At 36.6% G+C, this 12,051-nt stretch overlaps 1 long non-coding RNA gene across 1 annotated transcript in view; it reads left to right on the top strand.

Moving 5' to 3' along the window:
* LOC118522415 (uncharacterized) overlaps positions 1 to 12,051 on the top strand; it is an 829,883-nt gene that overhangs the window by 778,089 nt on the left and 39,743 nt on the right. The window lies entirely within an intron of this gene.

The raw sequence follows: 12,051 nt of genomic DNA, 5'->3' as shown, positions 1-12,051 counted from the left end.
AAAACAAACAAACAAACAAACAAAAAAGGAATAAAATTAAAATGTCAGGGGAAACTGAACCAGAAAAGATACCTGGAAATGTTTACTACACTGTAAAAATTGATGAAAGGAAGCAGGAAGATAGGCACCATAATAACATTATCTATATATCCTTTGACTTCCTTCTGAAGGAAAGTTCATAGTCTGGTTGCAGATATGAAAAACATCTGGAAGGAAGGTGTGTCTAAACAAATGGCTTGGTCCTTTAATCACAGATCTTAGGTGATAGATGGATGTTTAGGATTATTCATGTATTAACCAATTCCAACACAAAAATTTTAAATATTTAGTTATTCATTAAGAAATATTTAGAGTAGCCCTACAAAGTGCATGCTGCTCTTCTAGGTAATACATTGAGAAGAATACAAAATTAAACTAACCTTGGAGGGGTGCCTGGGTGGCTCAGTGGGTTAAGAAACCACCTTTGGCTTAGGTCATGATCCCAGGGTCCGGGGATGGAACCCTGCACTGGCTGGCTCCCTGCTCAGCAGGGAGTCTGCTTCTCCCTCTCCCTCTGCTGCTCCCCCAGCTTGTGCTCTCTCACCTGCACTCTCTCTCTCAAATGAGTAAATAAAATCTTAAAAAAAATTTAAAAAAATAAAATAACCTTGGATATTTTCATTAAAAAATGTTAAAGTTTAATCGGTATGTGTGCATCTATGTGTATGCACTGTGCATCTTTAGTTATATTTACTTGTATATTTATAAATATATAAGATGGATTCTAATTCAGGCGGATAAACAGAATTTAAGTAGCCTGGGAGTCTGTAGGAACACTGATAATCAGGCCTAGAGGCTATAATGCCATTAATAATAGCTCAAGGTCACTGTAGGGGTTATAAGAGCAGCAACACCACTTTTGCTACCCCCGTGGCGCAGACAGCACAACACGTATCAGTATATTAATGTTGTGGGTTGAATTGTGTCCCAAAACTCATATTTTGGAATCCTAACCCCTAGTACCTCAGAAAGTAATGTGCAGATGTAATAGCCATACTGGATTAGGGTCAGCCCTTAATCCAGTAGGTCTAGTGTTCTTATAAAAAGGTGAAATTTAGACACAAAAAAGCACATGGAAACAATGAAGGCAGAAATTGGGATGGTATACCTATAAGCCTCAGAATGCCAAAGATTGCCGGCAAACACCAGAAGCTAGGAGAGGGGCATAGAACAAAGTCTCTCTCCATCATGGTTCTCAGAAGGAACCAACCCTTCCAACACCTTGATCTCAGACTATCAGCTTCTGGAATAGTGATACAACAAATTTCTGTTGTTTAAGCCATTTAGTTAGGGGTACTGTATTATGGAAGCCTTAGCAAACTAGTACAACTGACACTGAACATAGAATTACTTATAGTGGGCCCCTGGGTGGCTCAGTTGGCTAGGCGACTGCCTTCGGCTCAGGTCATGATCCTGGAGTCCCGGGATCGAGTCCCGCATCTGGCTCCCTGCTCAGCGGGGAGTCTGCTTCTCCCTCTGACCCTCCCCCCTCTCATGTGCTCTCTCTCTCTCTCATTCTCTCTCTCAAATAAATAAATAAAAAATCTTTGAAAAAAAAAAAGAATTACTTATAGTATTGCCATTCAAAAGCTGTATGTTTCTGCCTTCCCCCTATCAAAAATACCTATTCACATTGCTGCCACTTCCCAGTAGGGCTCACTTCTAAATGAAAGCCTTTTGCGCGGGCAAAAGAGAAATGACAAGCGAATTTTACTTCTTGGAGAGAATTACCCAAATTATCCAATTGTGGGAAGAATGTTCAAAAGATGTCAAGCATCCATAAATGTAAAAAATCAGCATAATAAATACACACATAAATATGAACATAATTCTGTTTTTCTATGACTCAATCTCTCCCTGCTCTACTTTTGTTTTAAAACAGCCAGAATCGTTATCTTAGTTTAGGATTTATATCCTTCTCTTTGTGATTGCTATAAATTCTAGGGATTTCTGTATTATGTTGGCAACTTTGGGAGGAATGGAAGACTTTTGAACCTTAATCTGCATCCAGATCTGGTCTCCCCACTGTTAGCCCCACTTCATTTTCCCAAGCAAAAGGTCCATTGAGTCTCTGTGACTTACCCTTGCAACTTAAAATAAATAAATAAGTAAATAAATAAATAAATAAGCACCATTTCGCATCCTATAGTAGGCCTATTTCATTGATGTCACATGAAGTTCTTTTACTCTATTTAACTACTGGGCCCAGGAATTCACCAAGCCCTCATTCAAGAAGTAAGTCACTGTCTTATCTGCCCTCATGCATAAACCTATCTTGGGTTTCTTCTCCTGCTTCATCCTTCTACCTTCATCCCGAGATCATGCTCTGTAAGGCAGAAAGGGAAAACTTTTCTTAAGCTCACATATCAACATCTAACCCTCTTGTTTCCACCGATCGTTCTCCTTTCCTCTCCATGGCCAGAGACTATGAAAACAGTCTCTAACTGGTCTTCGATTTTTTAAAAGTCTTCTTAGAATAAACTTTATATTGTTTCTTTCAAGAGTAGTCTTTGGAAATAAGAGCTAAGAATTATTTGCTGTTCTGTTAAAATACACGTTATGTGAAGCACTGACTGCACTTATCCCGAATGTAGAAGGACTGACGTTTTGGGGGAAAGGAGGGGAACACTTCTGACTCACTTCTGATTTTTTCTTCCATGTGGAGAGATAGCCACTGGTGTGAAACCCCTGACTTCTTGCTGTCCCTCCCAGGTAGTCCCCTCCAACATTGCTGGCTTGGCACAGCAAATCTGGGGAGAATAAACTGACAATGCTTGGCTCAACTTTCTTTTTCCGGAGAAAATCTGCCTGCTAAGAATATATGCTATTTTCTTCTTTCCAGCATGAAGCAAAAAGGATTTGCTTCCACAGGAGATGCCTGGGATCATTCAGCACAGTCTGGTAGAAGATGGGTGAATTTGTTGAAGTCTGTGGTTCATTATAAATACTGTAAACATATGTGCTGTTTTGTCAGGATGGTCTCAATTGATGCTTACTGTGATTATTAACTGCTCTTTTTTTTTCTTTTTCTTTCAGATGTGTCCTGGTTTGGATACTAAATAATGTAGTTATCCTAATTGTGAGGAAATCTACTTTCCCACAGATAAGACACATCTAGAGTCAATCCTCAATTGATACAGAACTCAGGGGAAAGGAGTATTGTTGTTGTTTCTTTTTTTAGCCCCTTTGATCCCAAAGTGAATTAGAAAAGAACAACCAGTATGAGAAAGTTACAATTATTGCTACTTGGACATTCAGAAGTAGAACCAATTACTTTAGGATCAGAATGTCTTAATTGATTATGCAGATTGTAGTAGTTCTCTTTACTTGAAGCATAATCACAATTCTACTTATTTTTTTGTGAAACTCATACCTTACTATATTTCTGAAAGAGGAGCTCCATTTGTAGAACTTTATTAAGCTTATATTCTTTAGAAAATAAAGGTTAAAGGTCTTATTGTGTAAACGTCACAGTAATATTCCTCATAGTAATTTCAATACATCTGAAAAAAAAAGGAATCAGTATATTTTAATAGCAATTTTTCCAGCAGAATATTGACTTCTCAAAATGATAAACACATTCCACTTTGTCAACATTTATTTTACCTTGGGTGGGAATTAATTATAATGGGAAAAAGCAATAACAATTTAACTAATGCTTTAGAAACTCCAAAGTATGGGTGCTTGTATACTTGTATACTTACTACACCCCATATACTATTCTGGGAGATTTGGATAGTCAGTTACACAAACAGAGAAAGCCAAACCTTCATGCATCTTGTGTTCAAGTTTGAAGAGATTATAGAGACTGAATTCAAGTAGTCAAATGATTTTTAAAATTAATTAATTTATTATTATTATTAGAGAGAGAGCACGAGTGGAGGAGGAAGGACAGAGGGGGAGGGAGAGACAGAATCTTACAGGCTCTACACCCAGAGTGGAGCCTGATGCGGGGCTCGATCTCACAACCCTGAGATCATGACCTGAGCAGAAATCAAGTCAGCTGCTTTAACCAACTGAGCCACCCACGCACCCCACAAGTAGTCAAACTTTTTGACAGTCATATGTTTTCAATCCTTTCTATGACTTCTCTCAGAAACAGTCTATAAGTCATAACTAAAACTACGCATCTTCAACTGATAACTTAAGGTGTCATGCCCATTTGGTTAATTGTAGGTGGAGCAAGTCATGAATTTGGTTTAATTATATGAACTTGGTATAATAACTAGGAATTTTTCAAGTTTTTCTGAAAACATGATGTCTGTGTCAGTAAAGTAAGACTTCTAAACTCTCCAATTTGTTTTTAAAAATTGTCTAACAAATAGATGAAAAGAAAGAGATAGTTTTGACATTTACTTCGTGTATTGTATGTAGACAGACAAGAGTGAAGTAAAGCCTTCAGAAAACTCTGCATTGAAATCAGCTTTGCTACTCTCTCATGCAAAAGCGAAATAGAGTTTTATTATACCATTATTGCCTTTTTCTCAAAAAGGAATTTCATTATGTTGCCCAACCTCACAGGATGGTTACTAGAACTCAATAACAAGGCAACAGTGGCAAGACACTTTTCAATTAGCAATGCTGGAATTGCTATATGTGTGAAAATAATTTTCCATGTAACCAACTCCTAGGAGAGAAAAGAAGCCAAAATATAAAATGATTTCTAAACATTTAAAGAAAAAGTCAAAGATATTCTCTCCTCATAAAACCCTGTTGGGTAAAATTTTTCCATCAAATCCTTTGTCTGACATTGGATCTCAGAACAGACGATTGTGCAGGACAATTCATTTCCTCTTCCAGGGAGAAACCAGTACTCGTGTCTGTAAAACATTTATTTCCTTACCCATGACTCTATTTACTGATAAAGAAGTTTCCCAAATGTTAAAGGAATGTTTACCTTCCAATCTTAAGAATGGGGGTGATTTTTTCCATTGGTGCTGTATACGTAGGAAACAATCCAAAAGAACTAACTTTGAAATTCTCATCTGCTTTCTGTGGCAATGAAAACCAGCCCACAGTCGTCATTTGTTCTGGTGGAATGTAATGCATTAGCTTGCATGGCAGTAGATCTAATAAATCTATTTTCTCATGGAAAAAGAAATACAATTTTGGGAAAAAACTCTTGCTTATTAATAATAATTTAAATCATAGATTTTCAAATCCTACCACCCATTCTTGGAATTCAATATTTTGCTTTCACTAATTCACTTATAATATTTCATAGAGACTTCAATGTTTTTGAAAAATTAATTTAGTTGATAATAAAACTACTAAATTGATAATTCCTGCAAATGAGTAACAGATTGAAATGTAAAAAAAAAAAAAAAAGCAATAACAAGGTGCTACCTATTTGAAAATACAACTTTTAACTTATTACTACTTGTTGCTGATACGAATACTGAGTAAGTGAAATATTTTTGTTCTTAAGTAATAGTAATCTTAAAGGCTTAGTATCTATTTATGCAAGAGTTTTGCTTGGGGAAATATTTAAGCTAGCACTTCAGTTAGCATTGTGCCTACAAAGCAGGTCTTGGAAACTGCTCTTCTGAATAGTCCAAAAGTTCCCACTTTTATGCACACTTAGAATGAAATTTTGTAAATATATTTTATTAACTGAAACACTAAGACATGCACATGCACATGCATACAGATGCATTCCATAATCCAAACATAATATATGAAAACTATTAAATATGCCAAATAATGGATTTTAAAATGCTTATCTATAGGTATCAAAGGTTGTGAAGGGTCTGAGATTTTATACTACTGTGAAGTGAACAAGTTATCTGCTTAAGGGCCATGGATGCTGGTAGAAGACACAAAAATCCTGGGTCAGAGACAAAAGAAAAACATGGAATACTTCACATTGTAGCCAGATATAATACTGAATATGTTTCATGTCCACTAAATGATGGGTTCAGGTAGTAATGGTGACAATTTGAGTGATATAGCCTTAAACAGCAGCTTACTTCTAGTTTTACTTACCACAAAGTAGGTCCTTACTCTGAGCATCTGCCTAAGTGACCTAGATGGTTTCATAAGTGGCCCAATTTTTTTTCTGGAGTTCATCGTCCCCAAAAGGGGTGTCTTTAATCTGCCAGTCTGCAATTTTCAAAGTGGCAGATGAAACTTCCAGGCCATTGGCAGCAACCCAAGGGTCAGTGAAATATTACAACGTTCATCAAGAGATTGGCTACAGCTATGAGAATGGCCTTGCCTTCTGCCCACTAAACAGAGTAGCCTTGTCTGCTTTTAGCTATACATAGCTGATTTTAAGGCTAAACAGCCTCACTGTGATAATAGTGCATTTTAGCTTAGCTGAATCATCACTGAAGCTAGCCCAGGCATTTAAGGGAAACTCAATGAATTGACGGCCCTAATGAGCGTAAAGCTTTACTCCAGATGGCTGAGGAAAGGATTACTGCCATTTTTCATATAATACCAAGATGCCACTGGTACTGGGCAGGTTGTATTTTTTTAATATATCATTTTCAATGGACAAGTAAGGCTTTTGGTTTCTTTCCACCTTGTTAGTTATTGAGTACAAGTTGATTTACTCTATCATGGCAATTATCAGGCAAGAGAGCCACAAAACAACTTTGGTCAGGCATTTAGTTTTAACAAGATCCTAGTAACAATCTAATAGCTTCTTTCAAAAGGAGTATACTTGACAATGATGTCAAGAAGTCAACGAGTCCAAAACTCTAGGAAGAACCTTTGGGAGTAAACTTCTTTTTGGAGATTTCAATCAGCAAGACTATCAGTCAGTGACTTGTAATCCCAAAAAATCATTTATGTTAGGGCACCACAAAGATAGAGGGCAGGCCACAGCTAGATATTTAAGTTCCAAACAGCATATTAGTTTGGGCCCCACTAAAAGGGTGTTTCTTTATGGACCAGCCAATATAAAAGATCAAGAAGAATGCATTAATGAGACTTATGTTATCTCTAATATCCCAGAACTCCAAAAAGATGCTAAGCTTTATTTTTCTTGGTCAGGCAGTTTTCCAAAGAAATAACTGATTTTCCTTGACTGCCAGCAGAATTAAGCATTATGAATTTGTCCACATAGTCCCTAGAAACACTAGTTGGTGAACAGCCATCTGAATTATGTAAGTGTTTATCTGTCATTCCTGCTGGCAGAAATTTGATAACATTTATGATTAGGATCATTGAGGCTCTGACTTGCCAAGACAATTCAGAAGATGGCTGAGAGAACATAAATTAAATAGTGAAAACTTTAGGCATCAGAGGGTAGAAGCAGTCACATTAAATCTTCATCTACCAACTGGTGGTGAACAGCAGGAGAGTATGTCCCATTAGTACCTCTCTATTGCTGGACTTTCTCTCTCAGGAGAATCCTGTCTCGTATTTATGTGATGTAGAAGTACAATCATATAGCACATTATTTCCTACTGTACATTCTGATGTAGAAGAAATAACAGTACACTGAATTAGCCCAATAGTATCTTATCAGGCCCCACCTACATGATCATGTTGACTTCCCTTCCCCACTAGTAGTCTTGCCCAAACCCCATCAGCAAAAATCATGCATCTATTCCCCCATAGGATCATGTTGGACAGAGCCATAAAAATGCAAATTATTCATTTCCCCAAAAGTCCTCAGCATACTCCATGGGTATGCATCAACTTTAGTATACTTTGAAGAGAAGGAGACCTCGCTGTGACACCTAGTCTTTTTTTTTTTTTTTTTTTTTTTAAAGTAACTAGGTCATGGTGGAGGATAAGTAGAGATTGGGGCTATTGAGGGAGTGAATGAGTCTCAGTATAAGTTAAATGAATAATAAGCCAGATGAATTATTTCCAAGGTTGTTGCTGACAGCTCAAACTTTCAATGTTTTTGGTCCTTCCAATGCCCTATGCCAAGTTATAAGGTAATTATTACTGACCATTATTACCATTTATTTTAGCTTTGGGGATTACTTGACAGTATCTGAAGTCACATTCATTTCTCTCTGGAGCCATAGGCTTTGAACCCACTGACTGGCTGACTCAGCCTTCACTGACCCACATAGCAACATTTTTTAAAGGAATCCATCTTCATCCAGGGTATTAACTACCCCATTGCCATGAAAATATCTCTTAAATTTATACCAGGTTTCATCTTAATGGGTAGGACAATTTTGTTGTGATCAGAGAAATTCCCCAGAGAGAGCAAGAGCTCCCTTACATGAGTTAAAACTCACTGTAATAAAACATTGAGATCTTTTATTGTCATGCTTTAAATCTATCTCAAGTTGGCGTATTAGACACCAGGAGAAGGTAAGATCTAAGGCTGTCCAGCTGTTGCCATCTTCCTTAACAAACATTATAGACTTCACTCCCTTGTCGTCCAAGAGATTCAAAGTACTCACAATTGGTCTGGTTTCTGTCCATAGTACTCATGAATTTTCCTCCATTCTCATTCACCTACCATAGGAACTTAACCTCTTTATTGTCTGAAAGGGGGAGGAAACTTCTGGCTATCTAGGATGAATCTTAGTATTAATTGTTATAGCAGAGTGACCATCAGATTGGCAAGGAATTCCCCTGCTTGAAGGGTAATAAGCAACAAGGTACTGTTCAGGAAATTATCTCTGAAACTACTTTTCAGTACTCAGCTGATAACAACTGTCCTAATTCTTCCTCATTAATAGGCAATAAAGTAGAGGACTGCTTATATCCCAACTGGCCTTATAGTATGGTCAACGTACTTGCTATTTATTCTGATGGTCATCCTTTAAATCTTGTTAATTGGTCTGTAACAAACTTACCCTTCCTCTTCCAGAAAGCAATGTCTCTGTCAGCATCCCATTCTCATTGCCATAACAGTTTTTATGGACTAACTGTGTCCCTCCAGAATTTTAAGTTGAAATCCTAATCCCCAGTGTGATAGGGGGCTTTGGGAAGTGATTAAGTTATAAGGGTCAAACCCTCATGAGTGGCATTAGTGCCCTTATAAAAGAGACCCCATAGAGCTCTCTCACTCCTTTCACCATTTGAGGACACAGAGAGAAGATGGCTGTCTGTGAACCAAGAAGCAGGTCCTCACTAGATAAGGGATCTGCTGGCACTTTGATCTTGGACTTCCCAGGATCCAGACTATAAGAAAGAAATGTTGTTTAAACCATCCAGTTTACATCATTTTTGTTATAGCAGTGTAAACTGTCTAAAGCAACTGTCAAGGACTGTGAAGGATCTGAGATGATACTGTACTTGCAAGCTAACAAGTTTCATGAATGCTATTAGAAGACACAAGATTTCTGGTTCAGAGCACAAGAAGCAACATAATCATCTACAAATTTGCATCAGTTTCCTTGCCCTCATATCCCATGGGTTAGTGCAGAAGAACCCAGAAGGATGTCTGCATGTGCAGTGGGTTGTAGTAAGGGAGAGGAACCTTGAGTTAAGGGAACTCTAATTTTTATAACGAGCAGTAAGCCTGCCTGCTCTCTGATCTGGAAGGAACATTATTATTGGCTGTTCCTTTTACAAATATCCTTGAAAAGATAATCTAAAAAAAAGTGCTTCTTCTCATAAAATGTGAAGAAATGACAGGGTTCCATGAAAAAATGTTTCCCAATTTTGGTACTTGTTTTTTTGATGGGCCTAGCTTCCATAGTTGTGAAATTCATACTCACCCCTTTATCATGTCAATGCACTCTTGGTACATCCTTATTTGTGTTTTGTGTACTCTGCTTCTTTAATTATATGAATTAAGTCCTTACAAGCAGCACATCCCTATAAACTGTATGATAAGACTTGAGAGTGAATTTTTTTCTTAAGAGACTACATGCAAATGAGTTGACCTAGAAAGAAAATGTTTAAGATGAGCATAAACAAATGTGTTGTAATATCTTCTAAGGCTCTCTTTTGTATTTAATCTTCTCTAATTTTCTCTTAATATCTAAATCTTTCATAAATCTACTTTATAGGTATGTCAGTCATGGTCATCTCTATATGTATTATGCTTACTTTACCACTTGGCCATATATACATATATTCCATTTAGCTGTTTATTTATTTATCTTCTCTAGTTTAGAACCAGTTGGGAAAGAGACTTTATCTCCTTCATGCTCTCTTTTTATATCTGCAGTGCTGTTTAGTGCTAGGCCTTGGTAGATGCTTAATAAATGTTATGTAATTTCAGTTCACTAAAGTTTAGCCAATGGCCTTCTGCTGAAACTGACAAATGGTTTATTTGGTTTATTCTTTAAATTATTTAATATTTTATTCTTTTCCCTCATATATCTTGAGAGTGTGTTTGTGTATGTGTATGTGTGTGCCTGTATACTCAATAGATGGTTTCTCCCATGACATAAAATAAACTGAATTTGAGGGAAAAAAATACATGCTTTTAAATTATTGGTCTCATATTTAATTTTTCAGCATCTCTGATTATAATGAATAAAGCATTTTCTTATTGTTCACAGATGCTAAACTTGGATTTCCATATTTACATTTGGTTACACAATATCCTTTTGAGAAAATACTGTGAAAAGAAAAGTGAGAAAAATTTTCCTGTTTTGAATATTTTTTCCTTATATAATAAAGTGTTTTGAATAATCTTACTAATCATAAATCAGTTTGGTTAACATCTTTCATACTGATAAGTCCCAATTCAGCAATTTTGGATTTTAAAAGAGGTCATACTCTTTAAACATTTAAATTTTAGATTCTTAGTCCCCACCCTGCTTATTGCAAAAACTACTTCTTTACTCCATAGAATCTTCTTTCCAGTGATAAGTTCAAGATTCCTGGAGATAATTACATGGCCCAAGGGTTTAGGTCTGGATATTAATTTTTGTAGAAGGTAAATTCAGAAGTGTTAGGTAGGGTGATATTTTGCATTCATCCAAAATATTTGAGTAACTAATATGTGGTCGATAGTGTAATAGATACCGAGGGTCTATGAGGGAGCCAAGCCAAAACGAAACCTACCTCTTAAATCTTAGTCTAGTGGAAGAGTTATCCTTTAATCAAAGAAACAAACAAACAAAATAAAGTTATACCGGTGCTACAAATGAGAAATTCGTGAAACTAGGAAAGCACAAAATAGACTGGTTTAACCAAGTCAGAAGTGTCAGGAAAGACTTCAAGAAGTAATTACTGAGCTATGAAGAAGACATAGGAGTTTAAGATGTGAAAAGGGGAAAGAAGGAGCATTCTACATAGAAGGAATGCATATGCAAAAACACTACTGAAAGAGGGACCATGGTATAAACAAGTCCCTGATTATATGTAAGAACTGTGGCCGGTGGAGAAAGAGGAAAATTAGTATAAACTCTAGCTGAAGAATGAGAACTGGTACCTTCCCCCTCCACATAGTTTAACTATCAAGGACTGAGAACTGAGGCCACCTGAATCAACAAGACTTTCCTATTGCCTTCAAAAAATTCTTGTTCTGGAAAATAGGCTGTAAACCAATAAATACTTCTCTGGTTCCTTTGGTAAATTCCTACAGACCAATCTATCTGAACAAACTAATCTGGGAAATAGTTCATTGAACAGAAGAATGCATTGCTGTCCTAGACAACCAACTCATTTATCAAACAAGACTTTACTTAAAACTCAACTTCTAAGCTGGGTCCCTAAAGCTTCAGCTATTATTATGATACAAAATGTGCCCAATCCTAATAAGCTCCCTGTCTTGAAAGATTCTCTTTATACCACTTGAGTCCAGATTTCAAAACTTCATAAATATTCTCCCCTGGCCTTCTTTGATACTATGAAGACTCTGTCAAGGTGACATTTCCCCAAATTGTGGTATACCTAATGAATTTAATTTTGTTTGACCAATAGACATATCCTGACTCCTTCTTATGCAGAGACTTGAAGGCTACATGAAGTTTTTTCCTTATTTTCTTGATTCTAACATGTATACTATATAATACCCATGAAATATTTTTTTAAAGATTTTATTTATTTATTTGAGAGAGAGAGTGAGAGAGAGCATGAGAGGGGAGAGAGTCAGAGGGAGAAGCAGACTCTCCACTGAGCAGGGAGCCCAAT

This window comes from Halichoerus grypus, chromosome 3 (assembly GCF_964656455.1).
Source record: "Halichoerus grypus chromosome 3, mHalGry1.hap1.1, whole genome shotgun sequence".
NCBI lineage: Eukaryota > Metazoa > Chordata > Mammalia > Carnivora > Phocidae > Halichoerus > Halichoerus grypus.
The sequence above is the reverse complement of the archived record's forward strand: the minus strand, read 5'-3'. Positions and strand labels throughout refer to the sequence as shown.